Below are 15,951 nucleotides of genomic sequence, written 5' to 3'. Positions count from 1 at the left end.
GTCCTTGAGGGTATTTAGACCTCATTTAGCTTGAATGTATCATTATACAGAGGGTGCCAGAAAAATGTATATACATTTTAAGAAAGTAAAAAGCTGTATTAACATTATACTGATGATAACCACTTTGAGCACCTCTTTTAATTGTAGACTTGTATTCATCTTTTGTTATTGGTATATATTGAGTATTACAATTTTAATACAGTTTTTTCCTTTCTTAAAATGTGTAACATTTTTTTGTCACCCTCTGTATATTAAGTTCTCCTCTGTCCTTTTCTTATTATCTCAGGCCAATTCTAGTAGAACTATTTGGCATCTGTATGGTTGTAAACACAAACACTATTGTGGATACTGAAATCTCAATACTACACTCAGGTAAAAGGTGGTCATCCAGGTAAACCAACATGTATTCCGATTAGTACTTGCAGATTATCAACAAAAAGGAAAAGTCTAAATGAAAAATCAGTTATTATGGAGAAATTGTAGACCTTCACAGATTGCCAAAAGTCCAAGGACAGCCAATTTGAGAAACACTAGACTAGCGTATTATTATATTTTATGGGTTTATCTTTCCAGCATTAATAATCATTTACTCTTTCTCTTTCAACTATCAAAGGTTGCTTTATTATTTCTTCTGAGTTGGGTACTTTATTGTGAGCTTTGTCATTTTTACAATATCATTTTTTAAGGCAATCCCAAGTTTCTTCCCTAAAGATTAGCAAAAATACTTTAGAGTATGAAGCCACACCAGAGCATAATTTTCATGATTAACTTATTAGGGGTAGAAAATTGCAGTGTCTCAGAAGGAGATTGTAGGCGTTTGAGGGGGTTGGGAAAACAAAACAAAAACAAAAACAAAACACTGTTATCTGGGCTATGCCTAGAGCTTGTGATTTAATTGGTCTCAGGTGGGATATCGGTATTTTTTAAAAGCTTTCCAGTAATGTTTCTGTGTCAATCAGGGTTGAGAATCACTGATAGCAGAAGGAAAACTATCTATATCACTCCTGTTTGACATAATTCTCTGATGGCATCCAACATATAAAAGATCTAAGCTCCATAGCATAGCATGAACTATAAAGACCTCTAACACCCTAACAACTGCCTACATCATGATCATTACATCTTAATATTCTCTGCTGGGTTGCCTGTCTATGATTTGGATGTATCTGTGAATAGTGTATGTTTAAGCTCTCAAAAGTTCTTAGTATAACTAACAGTGTATTATGGGTGGGGCAACGATGGGCTGCTTCTCCTCCTATACCCATGGCGATTATTGCTAAAGATACATGGGATGTTGTCCTATTAAACCAGATTGGTCCTAGAATTATTCTCAATGCAGTGCTTCAGACAGGTAATAGTAACTGACGAAAGTTGGTTCATGAAATGTATCTGCTTGCATTCCATAATTTAAAATATTTGTTTTTGTTTTTTTTATTAAAGTTTTTTGGGGTGACAGTTGTTAATAAAATTACATGGATTTCAGGTGTACAATTCTGTAATACATCATCTATATCTCACATTGTGTGTTCATCACCCAGAGTCAGTTCTCCTTCCATCACCATATATTTGATCCCTTTTACCCTCATCTACCACCCCCTACCCTCTTACCCTCTGGTAACCACTAAACTATTGTCTGTTTTTGTTTCTTCATTTGTTTGTCTTGTTCCTTTGTTGTTTTCAATTTCGTATGCCACACATATCAGTGAAATCATATGGTTCTCAACTTTAATATTCTTTGTAATAGTGATGAAGCTGTATTCTCAGATGAGATTAGAAAGAGTACGTTTAATTCATTACTCCATATTTTTGCCCCTTCTCCGGGCCATATTGATGAAACCAAGCCATTACTCCCTAGGAAGGAAAATGTGGCTAGGATATTGTGAAATAGCAAATGCATAGAAAAAAGGTAAAAACCTTTTAACCAACTTGAAGCTAAATCTGAAATAGTTGTAACTCTCAGGTAATCCTTAGCTGCAAATTCAGTTATCCACAAATATGTATTAAGTACATTTCGTATGCCAGATCCTGTAAAAGAGGCATTAACATTCCGTAGTTCATTAAAGCCATACAAGAAACATGTGAATCAAATATCATTATTTTCTATTTGTAGAAGAGGAAACCAAGATTTAGAAATATTAACGGATTTGTCCAATACTGCCAAACTATTAAGTTGAAGGGCCAGGATTCAAATAAGTCCCTGAAACTCCATGTCAGTATTCCTACTACTTCATTTATTCAGTAAATATTTACTGAGAGGTTACATAAGTGGATTAAATATCAGAAAGACTTCTAAGCTCTCTGAACTTAGTGATAAAATTCAGCCCTCATAGTATTGCCATGAGGACCAAATGAGCAAAGGATCAAATATGTTTTGAAAAAATAAAATAAAAATGCTCTACACATGTGAATTATTGGTAGGAATATAATAAACGTACACTCTTTGCCTGCCGGGTACAGTTAACTTATTTAAATTTCTAACAGTACATTCTTCCAAGCACACTAGAAAAGAAGGTGAGCAGACAGAACCCACAGGGTAATGTTAAAGGAATGTACAGGCTGTGTTAGAAACAGAGGACATTCAGCTCAGTTCTCAGGAATAATACATCGAGAGGTAGATCTGAAAGTTTTTTAAATGACAGGTGCTTTACAAAATGCCTGCCAGTGCACATAGATTTAGGAGTCCCCTTAGTAATAGCGTATAGATCAGCTATGTTTCCCAAGGCATCTCATTATCTCTGTATGGGTATAAGGTTTATTGCTCTGTTACCTAAGTGCTTAGACAAACACTTGTTTTTCAGCTCCAGGCATGAGTGTCCTTTTTATAGACATGAGAATGTCCAGTCTCGTGAACTCTGAAGTGTTAAATTGAAACCATACTCTGGCCAATAACCAATATTATGGTGATAATGTTTCATAATATGAGGATTCCAACTCTTTCATTAACTTATCAGTCAGGCTGTTTTGACACGTTAATAATGGACAAACACAAACAAACAAAAAACCCTCACAGTGAACCTTATTAAAGGAAATATTTTCTATTTGGTTATGTCCACATTTTTGTTAATAATTTGGTAGGAATAGAAGTCTATTGTTCATTCATATTACATGGATGTCCAAACTCTATCAAAAAGTCCAAATCTTGTCAAGAGATGGTAGTTTCCCTCATTTTGCAAAGGGTATTAAAGTGAATATAAGACCAGATATATGTCTCTTTGGGCATGATGCAAGTCAGATTTAGAACATGTAATGAGTAGAGAATTTATCATCTTCACATTTTTAGATAAAGAAACATAAGCAGAGATATTTTTCGATGAAGAAATTAAAAATTTTCCTTGAGGTCTCTATGATAATTTGTACATGGGTATCTGACCAGCAACCTTGTCGTGGGAGTTACCGTCACCCACAGTGGTGGCAGGCATGTTTCTACAACATGGCTCGGCACTACTATGATTGATTTGTCCAAAGGTGACCAGATAGAATCCGAGCCAATCACTCTCTCTCCCCCTGATATTTGGAATTGGGATCAATTCCAAATATCAGTGCAATCCAAACCTGTGGTCCAGATGGGAAAGTGAGCTGATGCACTCTCACTCCTAACACATAAAAATTCTAAAAAAAAGTAATAGTAACAATAAGTTTAAAGAAATAAAAGTAAAATCTTCAAATGGTGAAAACAGAGAGAACCCAATTGTGAGTAGAAAGTGAAACTGGTAACATACTTGATATGTACCTCATAACTGGGGCTTAATGCTTCAGAGGGACGATAGTCGAGAACAAAAGTCCCTATATAGTGGGCAGCTGGAACTGGACTCTCTGTATAAAGCACAGAAAATTCCGTTTACACTCCAGAGATTCACATGCAAGTTGGCTAGTTCCAATCTTGGAAGCTGTAGAACGACACACCTGATGTGCCTTCTCCTATTCTCTGGGTATCATTGTTTTGGATCCTCAACAATGATGATACCTCTGTTTAGAAATGAAGAACTCCAGGTCATATTTCTTTTTTTTCTAAAAAAAATATAGTTTTTCAATTACAGTGGACATACAGTATTACATTAGTTAGAACATATTTCTTTCTAAAGATGAATCCATAGATAAAATGATAAATACACATCACTCTAAGAGATAATCAGAATAAGTCAAAAATATGAGAAATCATATGGAACGAAATATAAATAATAGAATGATCTGAAAGCAATTCCAAAATAAATGTCTTTAGAATTTGAAGAGCTTGCGTGTGCTCCCCACCCGCCAAGGTACAGATGCCCCTGAATTCATGATTGGCAGAGCAGCATCTGGACTCAGGTGGAGCTGCCTGAGTGCCTATTGTCTGAGAAGCTTAAAGTACATTGTGGAACCTCTCTGTCACAGTGTCCCCATCCATCTCACAGAACCCTGTGAACAATGGATCTGAAAGATGCTGGTGATTACCACGATGGAGCCTAAGGAAAGACCAGCTGGCTATAGTCTTACCAGGGACAAGTCTCCAGAGAACCACGTGGCTGACATTGAAATGAATGGAAAGCAGGCGGGATTAGTTCTATGGGGCCACAGTTGTGCAGGGAGGTGTGACACAGCTGAGGCCCCTTTCCTACCCAAACACTGATGTTATATTGAAGTGTTTCTTCATTAATAACCTTTATAGTATTGAAAACTGCCCAGAAAAAAGAAACGTGGAAGTCAAGCATTTCTGTCTCACTGTGTACATCATCCTGGTTGGGAACAAGAATCTTATTCTGAAGGATGAGTGCATGAGGCAGGAGCTAGCCAAGATAAAGCAAGAGCCAATAAAACCTGACAAGTGCCTAGAGATCTGATAAACCAGACTGGCACTTTCGGGTGCATGGAATGTTCAGCAAAACAAAAGGTAGAGTGAGGGAATTTTTTGAAATGGCCACAGTGGTGATTTGACAAGCTAGTTAAGGAAAGAAAAATACTGGGTACCTTGTTTTGTGAACTTCATGGCAAACAGAGCCTTCAAGTAGTTAATTTTCAATGTGCTATTTATTAATCTTAGTGTATTGACTGCCTTTTAAAATTTATCTATAATATACCTGAGATTACAAGTAAGAAGTTGTCTTGCTACTCTCTTTAGAAGCAAATCATGATTATTGGTGACTTCTATAACCAATCCATCTGCCCCACCAGGGTCCCTGTACTATGGCTCTAACACATTCCTTAGCACGGCCACGTGACCAGGTATCAATTCAAAGAATTTCTTTCTTGCTCCTTTTCAGAGAGAAAAAAGACATCGTTTTAATCTTTAGATTAGAAAGTACACCTAATCCCAAGAAAAATAAATAAATGAAAACAAATCCACACCTAGGCACATCATACCAAAACTATAAAACATAAAGAATAAAGAAAATCTTAAAAGTGGAAAGAAAAAAAAAAAATCCACCAGGGAACAACAAGCAAACTTTCTGACATGAACAATAAACTCCAAGAGATGACCAATCAGGCTGAGCTGGTCAGTAGAAAGCAGATTAATCCTCAGAGTAAAACAAATTTATCTTCTTCTTGTCATGTGCATAGAAAAAAGGAGCAAGCTACTCAGCAGAGGGAAAGAATGAAGCAAACACCTCAATGGAAAAGCAGAGGGGACAGATCAGAGAAAGCACAGCTTGTATTCTTAATGATTTCTTAGGACATGACTCCACCCCTTGAAAGACCTACCTGTCCTTGTTTCTACAAAATAGTTGATAAACATCCAATAAAATCCATCCTTTAATTTTTTTTGTTTTTTTTTTGTTTTTTTTTGCTCAAGTTACTTTAATCTGGGCTCTATTATTTTTCTGCAGAATGTTCCTAAGACAATCTCTAAAAGGTTCCAAGGATTAAAACAAAAATTCAAATTCATACAGTATTTATATGCAAGTTTGTATATTTCAAGGTGATGATGCTCATGGAGATGGAGTTGAAGTGCCAAAAAGAAGATAAGCAGGGCCGTGTGCATGCATTTAAGTAGCTTACAGTCCATTCCAATCCAATAGAGAGAGACAAAGCTGTAGACCCTGCTTTAATTCTTGACAAGATTAATCTTGGTAAGAGCTATGCTGAGCTCTGTTAATGGATTTATCATTATGCATAGCAAAAGCTGAGGGTTAGAGAGCTGAAGTGAGTGTCTTTTCTAAGATCACCCGGGTTAATAAGTGGTGGACTATGGGATTTTAACACAGGTTGGTCTGACTCTAAAATTCACAGACTTATCCAGCCTAATGCCAATGGTAATATCTACCAATTATGTACCGTAGGCTCAGTAGTTTTAGAAACATTATCTCATTTAATCTTTGTGCTATGTATGATTCTGCCATTAATAATTCTATTTATAGAAGAAGAAAATGAACTTTAGCATTCTAAAGTAAATTGCCTAGGATCATCTGTTTCCAAATGGTGAAACCACAATTCAAATTGGGTCGATGGGAGGATTGTACTCATTCTCTTCTCACGTATAACTCACCGCAGGTCTTTCAATGCTCACTGGTATGGGGATCTTAGAAGACATCTTGTCTTCTGAAGTCTCTAGACGAGAAAAACCCATCTCTATGCTTGCATATACCCTAAGACTTCAGAGGACACATATTAACTTCCTTGAGAATTTTCTCACCAATGTTACCTCCATTGATGGATAGCATGAGAGAGGCCCTAGGTTCTGTAGCTCAGCAAGCTTATAGCCAGGGAACACAAGGCTGGTTTTTCTTCATGAACCCCCAGTCTCTGTAAGTGATTCTATGGCTTTGTGGAAGTGAAAGTGCTGCCCCCTCTGCCCCTGAGTGGAAGTTGGCAGTACCTTCTCACTGCAAACACTGTACTCCATGATGATCTCTCCCTACACCACCCATGCTCTTCTTACTTAACTGATACATGCGAGTGGTGGTGGTGGGTGCCCAGGTCTAAGGGGACAGCATTTCTATGTCATCCCAGCAGACAGGTGTCTGCCTTAATTCTAGGTAGATAGTGGATTGCTCTTCAAATTTTCAATGTGGTGTATTTAGCACCATTTTTTCCTTACCATTAGTATGGAGCCATAATTCTAGAGTCGTAGGAAAGGTCCTTCTCAATGCACCACTTTAGTCATGATGAAATGACATAGATCTATGTTTCCTAAAGTTTAAAATGATGGCTATATGAAGAAAGAGTCGGGATGAGTAGGGCTGGAGACAGGGAGACTAAGGCTCACATTTGTAGCAGGGCTAAGAGGAGCGAATCCTGGGCTGCCTATTTTGCAGTCATAAACTTATCCAAAATTTTGAAAGAAAAAGCCGAAGTTTTCAGATTTTTATCACACTAGTCCCATGATGGGACTCTGAAGTGTCAGTTTTCAAAAAAAAAATTTGTTCCATGGAGCCCTACAGTTTAAATAAGGCATCTTAGGACATGCTACAGAGAGGGATGGAAGGAACTCCATTATCTATTTTAATCACACCTTATTTTACTCAACTATTTATTTAACAAATAGCTATAAAACAGTTACTGCATGTCAGGCCAGAATCTCAAAACATGTTTGTGAACAAGAGTTGGCTCATGGCGTTTAAGGTCTGGTGGAAGAAACAAACATCAATCAGATAATCACACAAGCCACTGCATATAACACAGCCAGGTAAGCCTTCTGAAAGAACACACACAATTCTTTAAAAGACTATTGCACTGATTTAACTCGACCTGTAGGTCACAGAAGCCTTCCCCAAGAAAGAGACACATGAGTAAGTTCAGAAAAGTGAGTGGTTAGCTCTATGACGTGACGCTTGAGAGGGAGAAATGAAGCAAGGAAGGGAGCATCTCGGATGGAGAGAACAGCGTGTGCAAAGGCCCATGATAGGAAGGAGAATGGTTTTAAAATTTAGATGTTTGTATGGCTAGAGTACAAAGAGTAAGAAAAGATACGTATGAGATGAGGCTGGAGAGCAGAATCTAGACTAAAAAGGGCTAGCATACTAAGTTAATACATTTTATTTTTATTCTAAAGATAATTTATAGCTATTGAAAAATTTTGAGCATAGGAAGAAATACTACAGATTAACATTTTAAAATAAAAAAAATATTTTGAGATAATTCTAGATTCACATGCAATTGTAAGAAATTATACAGAGAGATCCCATATACCCTTTATCCAGTTTTCCCCAATGGTAACATCTTGGAAATCTAGAGTACGATATTACCACCTGTATGCCAACATCAGTTCGGTCAAGCTATAGAGCAGGTCCATCACCTAAAGGAGCTCTCATGTTGACCTTTTATAGTCACATCCACTTCCTTCTTGTTCCCATTTTATACTTAAACCCTGGCAGCCGCTAATCTGATCTCCATTTCTCTAATTTCGTAACTTCAAGAATGTTATGTAAACAGAATCATACATGTAACCTTTGGGATTAACTTTTTTCACTCAGTCTAATTATTTGAGGTGTTACCCAGCATGTTTTTTATTTATTTTTTAATTGCTGAGTCGTGTTCCATGGTATGGGTGTACTGCAATTTGTTTAATCATTCACCCATTGAAGAACATCTGTGTTGTTTCTAGTTCTGACTCTTATGAAAAGTTGCTGTAAGTATTCATGTACAGGTTTCTATGTGAATATGTTTTAATTTTTCTGAGATAAATGCCCAGGAATGCAATTGCTGGATTGTATAGTAGTTGCATGTTGAGTTTTTAAAGACACTGCCTAAAAACTAAAAGTCTATTTTTTCGTGAAATTTTTCAGTTTTCATTTTAGATGCTTATTGGCAATGCGGAGTGATCCAGTTTTTCTGCCTTCTCACCAGCATTTAGTGCTATGACGGCTTATTATTTTATCCATGTTAATAGGTATGTAGTGGTATCCTGTTATGGTTTTAATTTACATTTTCTTAAATGATTAATGATGTTGAGTATTTTTTAAAGTTCTTGTTTTCTATCCTTATATTTTCTTTGGTGAAGTGTCTCCTCAAGTAATTTACATAATTTTAAATTGGGTTGTTTGTTTTCTTACTGTTGAGTTTGTGGAGTTCTTTATATTACCTTTGGATATAAGTCCTTTGTTGGATTTGCAGTTTGCCCATATTTTCTCCCATTCTGTAGCTTTTCCTTTCATTCTCTTAATAGGTTCTGTTGCAGAGCAAAAGTTTTTAATTTTTGAAATATAATTTATCACTTTTTCCCTTTTGTGGATCATCATTTTCTCATATTTTAAAAAAGTTTTATAATTTTAGGTTTTATATTGGAGTCTCTGATCCATTTTGAGTTAATTTTTATATACGGTGAGAGGCTTAGGTTGAGGGTTGTATTTTTGTTTGTTTGTTGTTGTTTTTTTGCCTAAAGATGTCCGATTGCTCCAGCACCATTTGCTAAATGTCTATCCCTTCCCTTAAAATGCTTTCTTCATTGAATTGCTTTTGCAACTTTGCCAAAAATAAGTTGAGCATATTTGTATAGATCTATATCTACGTTTTCTCTTCTGTTTCAATGATCTTTGAATTTATTCCTCCACTAATATCAAATAATCTTGATTACTCTAGCTGTATAGCAGGTCTTAAAATTAGGTGGATTGATTTCCTCCTGTTTTGTTCTTCTTTTTGCAGTTTGTTTTAGCCATTCTACTTCTTTGCCTTTCTATATACAATGGAATACTACCTGGTCAAAAAAGAATGAAAGTTTACCGTTTGCGATGATATGAATGAACCTGGAGTGTATTATGCTAAGTGAAATAAGTCACACAGAGAAAGACAAATACTATATGATCTCACTTATATGTGGAATCTAAAGAACAAAATAAACAAAAACAAGACAGAAATGGACTCATTGATTCAGGGAAATACGCTGATGGCTGCCAGATGGGAGGGGTTTTGGTGGGTTGGATGAAAAAGGTGAAGTGATTAAGAAGTAAAAATTGGCAGTTATAAAATAGTCATGGGGATGTAAAGTAAAGCATAGGGAATGTAATACATAATATGGTAATAAATATGTATGTTGCCAGGTGGTTACTATACTAGTCAGGGGGAATCACTTCAGAAATTAATTAGATGTATAACCACTATGTTGTACACCTGAAACTAATATAAAATAATATTGAATGTCAACTGTCATTGAAAATTTTTTAAAGGAGGAAAAATAAATAAATAAATAACAATCTTGTCTGTATCTACAAAATCAGAAATATCTTGAGGAGATTTTGATAGTATTATATTTGCCTTAAACCTGTGAATCAGTTTGGGGAGATGTACTACACTGAGTCTTCCAATCCATGAAATGGCATATCTCTCCATCTATTTAGAAATCCTTTGGTTTCTTTCATCAGTGCTTTATAGTTTTCAGCATCTTGGTCCTATATATGTTTTCTAAACTTATACCTACTGTGTTTCCCCGGAAATGACACCTAGCCAGACAATCAGCTCTTATTCATCTTTTGGAGCAAAAATTAATATATGACCCAGTCTTTATATTATATTATATTATATTATATTATATTAATTGTTATATTATTATATTAGACCTGGTCTTATAGTAAAATAAGACCAGGTCTTTTATTAATTTTTGCTCCAGAAGATGCATTAGAGCTGATTGTCTGGCTAGGTCTTATTTTCGGGGAAACATAGTATGTATTTAATTTTTTTCAGCAATTGCAAGTGATAGTGTGTTTTTAATTTTGATGTCCACATGTTTATTGCTAGTGTATAGTGATCCAATTGATTTTTGTCCTTTATCTTGTATCCTATGACCTTGATGAACTCATTTTTTAGTTCTAGTTTATTTTTTTAAATAGATTCCTTAGGATTTTCTATGAAGACAATCATGTCATCTACACATCGGGATAGTTTTATTTCTCTCTTTCTGATCTGTATTCTTTTAACTTCTTCTTATTGCTGTATTGTACAGGCTAGAACTGCCGGCGCTATGTTGAATAACAGTGATTAGAATGGGTATCCTTGTCTTATTCCCAACCTTAGGAGGAAAGCACTCAGTCTTTTACCACTAAATGTGATGTCATCCGTAGATTCTCTTTATCAAGTTAAAGAAGTTGTCCTTTAATCCTATTTTTTTTAGTTTTTATCATGAATGGGTGTTGAATTCTGTTTAAATTCCTTTTCTGCATCAATTGATATGATCATGTGTTTGTTCTTCAGCCTCCTAATGTTGTAGGATTATATTGATTGATTGTTTTTAATATTGAATCATCCTTGTATTCCTGGAATAAACCCCCATTTACTCATGGTGTGCAATTCTATATATACTATATACTGGGGGTGCCAAAAAAGCCACACACCCTCTGTGTGTGTGTGTGTCTGTGTGTGTATGTGTGTGTATATATATATATATATACATATACATATGTATATATGTATGTGTGTGTATATATTTATATATGTGTATATATATATATATGTATATATGAATATATACAGGTAGAAAAAATCTGTTACAATGAATAGATGCAAAAGTACTTAACAAAACATAGCAAACAGAAGTAAGCTCTCTCTCTCTCTCTCTCTATATATATAGATAGATAGATAGATAGATAGATAAATAGATAGATAGATAGATAGACAGATATATTATTTATACATATATATATATATATAGCTTACTTCTATTTGCTAATGTGTTGTTAAGGACTTTTGCGTCTATTCATTATAAAAGATTTTTTTCTACCTGTGAGTAGCAGGTTGGATGTAGGATCCAGGTAAAAGAATATTGGGATAGTTCATATGAGATATGATGACAGCTTGGACTCAAGTTGGGACAAGTAATATGAAGCTTGAGAAAAGCAGATTGACTTGAGAGATATAAAAGAATATGCAAGACCTGTTGGTGGATTGGATATAGGGGCTCAGGGAGAAGAACATGTCAGAGATGACTCCTAAATTTTTAGTTTGTACAGTGAGGGGCTGGAGGTATCATTCACTGGGTTAAAGAACATTAAAGAAATATCAGGTGCGGGAGGAGAGGATAGATCGTGAGTTTATTATTGGACATGATGTATGTAATGTCCCTTTAAAATATCTAAGTAGAGATGTCACATAGGCAGTGGGATGCTCAGAGCGGAGGCCTGTGTCGATGGTCATTTGAGGTAGTAATTGAAGCCGTGTCAATCTTTGAAATTCCCTGGAGAGCATTTATAGAGTGAGAAGAGACTGGGGCCGACATTTAATAGGTGGTTAGATGTGGAAGAGCCTGCAAAGTAGACAGAGAAACCAACAGCCAAATAGGAGTGAAACCAAGGCAGTGTGGCGTTATAGAAGGTAGGGGTAGGAATATGGGAAGTATTCCCAAAAAGAAAAGGAATTTTCAACAGTATAAAGTAATGCTTAGTAAAGAAGTAAGAAGAGGATTAAACTATCCATTGGATTTCATGACAGGGAGGCCACTAGTGAATTTAATGAAAGTTCTTTGCGTGGAGCGAGGGGGTGGAAGCCTGAATGGAGTGAAAGATGAGTGAGTGGGAGGTAAGGAAGTAGAAACAGTGAATATTAAAAACCATTTCAGAGTTTTGGCTGTGAAGGGGAGGAGAAAGGCTGAGCAGTAACTGGGTGAGGGTGTGGGAGTCAAGGGAACAACTTTTATTTTTAAGGAAGAAAATGCTATTAGGTTGGTGCAAAGTAATTGTGGTTTAAAAGTTTAAAAAAAAAAATTGCAAAAACCGCAATTACTTTTGCACCAACCTAATATGCATGTTTACATGTTGCTATGCTGGGCTTCTTTGTAAGTTTTCATTTATGGAAGGCTTAGAGGACTTTTAGAAAATGCCATCCACTATTGTACAGGCAAAACAGAAAATGTAAATCATGCCATGGAACATGGGACATTGGAGTCTACAGAATTCCAATCAGAGCTCAAACCACAAGACTGGGCTTCTCTAAGCTGCATCTAGATAGAGCAGCTGTCACACCCACCCACTTACAGAGCCAGATCTGTTTAGAGCTATTTAGTACGGCTCCCTGGGGCCCTTTTCTTGTGTAGTTTTGGCTGGCTGGCATGACCCTCCCTCATAGCTGGCGACCTCAAGGGGATGTGTGTCTAGTCTTCTATAAGATTTTTTAATCTATTACATGTTGCATAAATGTTGTTTCTTCCTGCACAGATAGTTAATACAATCTAAATTTTTTTCTCAAAACATATGTATTCCAGAGAAAAAAGGGAGTATTTTTCAAAGTTCTTAGTTTGGTTCATTCTCACAATAATTCAACAGAGCAGATAGGGCTCATTTTTTAAATTTAACTAATATATTGTAAATACATATATCCTGGTACTACATTTGATGCCAGTGAAAGAGATGTATGAGGCAAAGCCTATGCTCTCCAAAACTTATATTTGACAAGAAGAGTCCCTTCTAAAACCATGTGGTGAGTGCTATAAGAGAGCTATGCCCAGAGCCTATGAGAATACAAAGGAGAGTTACATAGTCTCACACCCAGCCAGGTGTTGGGAGGCTCAGTAGGCAGTGAAGAGAGTGGGAGAGAGAGAATACCAAAGAGAACACACAAAGTACCAAGTAAACTTTAAGGTGTCAGATGCAAATAATGAGAGCAAAAATTGGTAAACATAGAAACATTGGAAATGTGGCTGGACAGGTAAGTAGCAAAGACGAAGCTGTAGAGAACCTTGGATGCTTTTTTTAAAAAGAAATTCAGGGTACACTGCTACATACAATGGGTGAAGGAAGATTATCAGGTTTACAGTCATGGTTAGACGCTACTGACCTCAGATATTCTAATTTTTGCCCAAATTGTTTTGGTGCCAGAATTGGCTAAAAGGTATCAAGAGTCCTGTTTTGATCATGGTTTTCTTTTTGGGTTCTGGGCATCTATGAAGGTCTTGGTTTCAGGGGTAGGGGAGGTCTTGTCTGTTCTGAAAGCTGTCTCATGTTGTCCGAATGGCATGATAGTGAGGGTCTCTTTAAGTGTGCAACAGTGATAGGCCTCTATGTTGGGGGAGGAATGTCCCAATGTTTCAAGCTTCAGAAAGAACTCTCAAAAAGGCAAGAATTCCCCAAAGTTTTGTGGTCAGCAGATGGGCTTGTTCTTCATGAGACTGCCAGCGAGGCCATATTAAGTGCCGCATAGGCTCTAAATACTCTTAAGTTTTGCAGGCTCTACCCTATATCTTATATTAATACTCCATATGAGATGAGCTTTTTGTTACATAACATTTGAAATGTCATACATTTTTAGGAATAAATTTTTCACTTTGGCCTTGAGTATTGCATTTGACTACTTGACATGATGTTATGCTTTATAGCCTTTTGGTTAAAATTAGAATTTTTTTTATTTTTTAAGTCAATTCACTTTATGTTTTAGCAGTTTTAGATTTCCAGAATTGAGAAGACAGTTTAGAGTTCCATATACCTCCCCCGTCACAGTTTCCTCCGTTATTATCATCAGGCATTCGTGTGGTTTATTTGTTATAATTGGTGAACCAATATTAATATATTATTATTAACTAAAGCCCATAGTTTACATTAAGATTCACTCTTTGCATTGTATAGTTTTATGGGTTTTAACAAATGCATGTCATTCATCTATCATTACACTATCTTGCAGAATAGTTTCACTGCCCTAAAAATCCTGCACTTCAACTATTTATTCTTACCCCCTTGACTCAACAACTTGGCAATCATTGATATTTTTAAGTCTCTGTGGTTTTTCCTTTTCCAGACTGTCATGTAGTTGGAATCATATGGTATATAGCCTTTACAGACTAGCTTCGTTCACTTAGCTATATGCAGTAAAGTTTCATCCATGTCTTCTCATGACTTTATAGCTCACAGATTTTTACCACTGAATAATATTCCATTATATGGAATGCAGTTTGCTTATTCATTAACCTATCAAAGGACAGCTTGGTTGCTTCCAGCTTGGAGGAATTGTAAATAAAATTGCCATAAACATTTGTGTTCAGGTTTTTTGTGGACATAAGTTTTCAATTCAATTGGGTACATACGTAGGAATGCACTTGCTGGGTCATATGGTAAAACTTACTGATTTTTATAAGAAACAGCCAAACTTTCACCTACAGTGGTTGTACAATTTTGCATTCCCACCAGCAATGAATGTGAGTCCCTGTTGCTCTGATCCTTTCTAGCATTTGGTGTTATCAGGGCGTTGTTTTTTTTTTTTTTTTTAGATTTCAGCCTTTCTAACAGGTATGTAGTGGTATCCCCATTGTTTGTTTACGTCTTTTTTTTTTTTTTTGGAGGGCAAAATATGAGTGTTATTAATTATTTTGTATTATTTAATTCCAAAATCGTATAAAATCTGGTCTCATTTGTTCTCTTTACCATTCATTTAGCACATAATATAAGACTTCGATTTTTCTAACTGCCCAATCTTTTTAGGTATACTAGAGGCTTTCTTTTTTTTTTTTAATTTTTCAGTTATTGTTGACATTCAGTATTATTTTGTATTAGTTTCAGGTGTACAGCATAGTAGTTAGACATTTATATAATTTATGAAGTGATCCCCCCAATAAGTCTAGTCCCCACCTGGCACTATGCACAGTTATTACAACATTATTGGCTATATTCCCTATGCTGTACTTTCCATCCCTGTGACTATTTTGTAATCACCAGTTTGTGCTTCTTCATCTCTTCATCTTCTTCATCCAGCCCCACAAGCCCCTCACATCTGGTAACCATCAGTTTGTTCTCTGTATCTAGGCGTCTGTTTCTGTTTTGTTTTCTTTTTGTTTATTTTGTTCTTTAAATGCCACATATAAGTCAGATCATATGGTATTTGTCTCTCTCTGTGTGACTTATTTCACTTAGCATAATGCTCTCTAGGTCCATCAATGTTGTCGTAAACGGTAAGATTTCATTCTTTGTTATGGCTGAGTAATACGACATTGTATGTATGTACCACATCTTTTTTACCCAATCGTCTATTGATGGGCGCTTGGGTTGCTTCCATGTCTTGGCTATTGTAAATAGTGCGACAGTGAACATAGGAGTGCATATACCTTTTCATATTAGTGTTTTGGACTTC

General features: G+C 35.9%; 1 protein-coding gene and 1 pseudogene across 7 annotated transcripts in view; both read left to right on the top strand.

Moving 5' to 3' along the window:
* The window catches only part of DLG2 (discs large MAGUK scaffold protein 2), a 1,874,701-nt gene that overhangs the window by 483,843 nt on the left and 1,374,907 nt on the right, over positions 1-15,951 (top strand). The gene's annotated exons all lie outside the window — the stretch shown is intronic.
* Positions 4,436-4,956, top strand: LOC117030375 (transforming protein RhoA-like; annotated as a pseudogene).

This window comes from Rhinolophus ferrumequinum, chromosome 11, assembly GCF_004115265.2.
Source record: "Rhinolophus ferrumequinum isolate MPI-CBG mRhiFer1 chromosome 11, mRhiFer1_v1.p, whole genome shotgun sequence".
Lineage (NCBI taxonomy): Eukaryota > Metazoa > Chordata > Mammalia > Chiroptera > Rhinolophidae > Rhinolophus > Rhinolophus ferrumequinum.
This window is presented reverse-complemented; position numbering and strand designations above follow the sequence as displayed.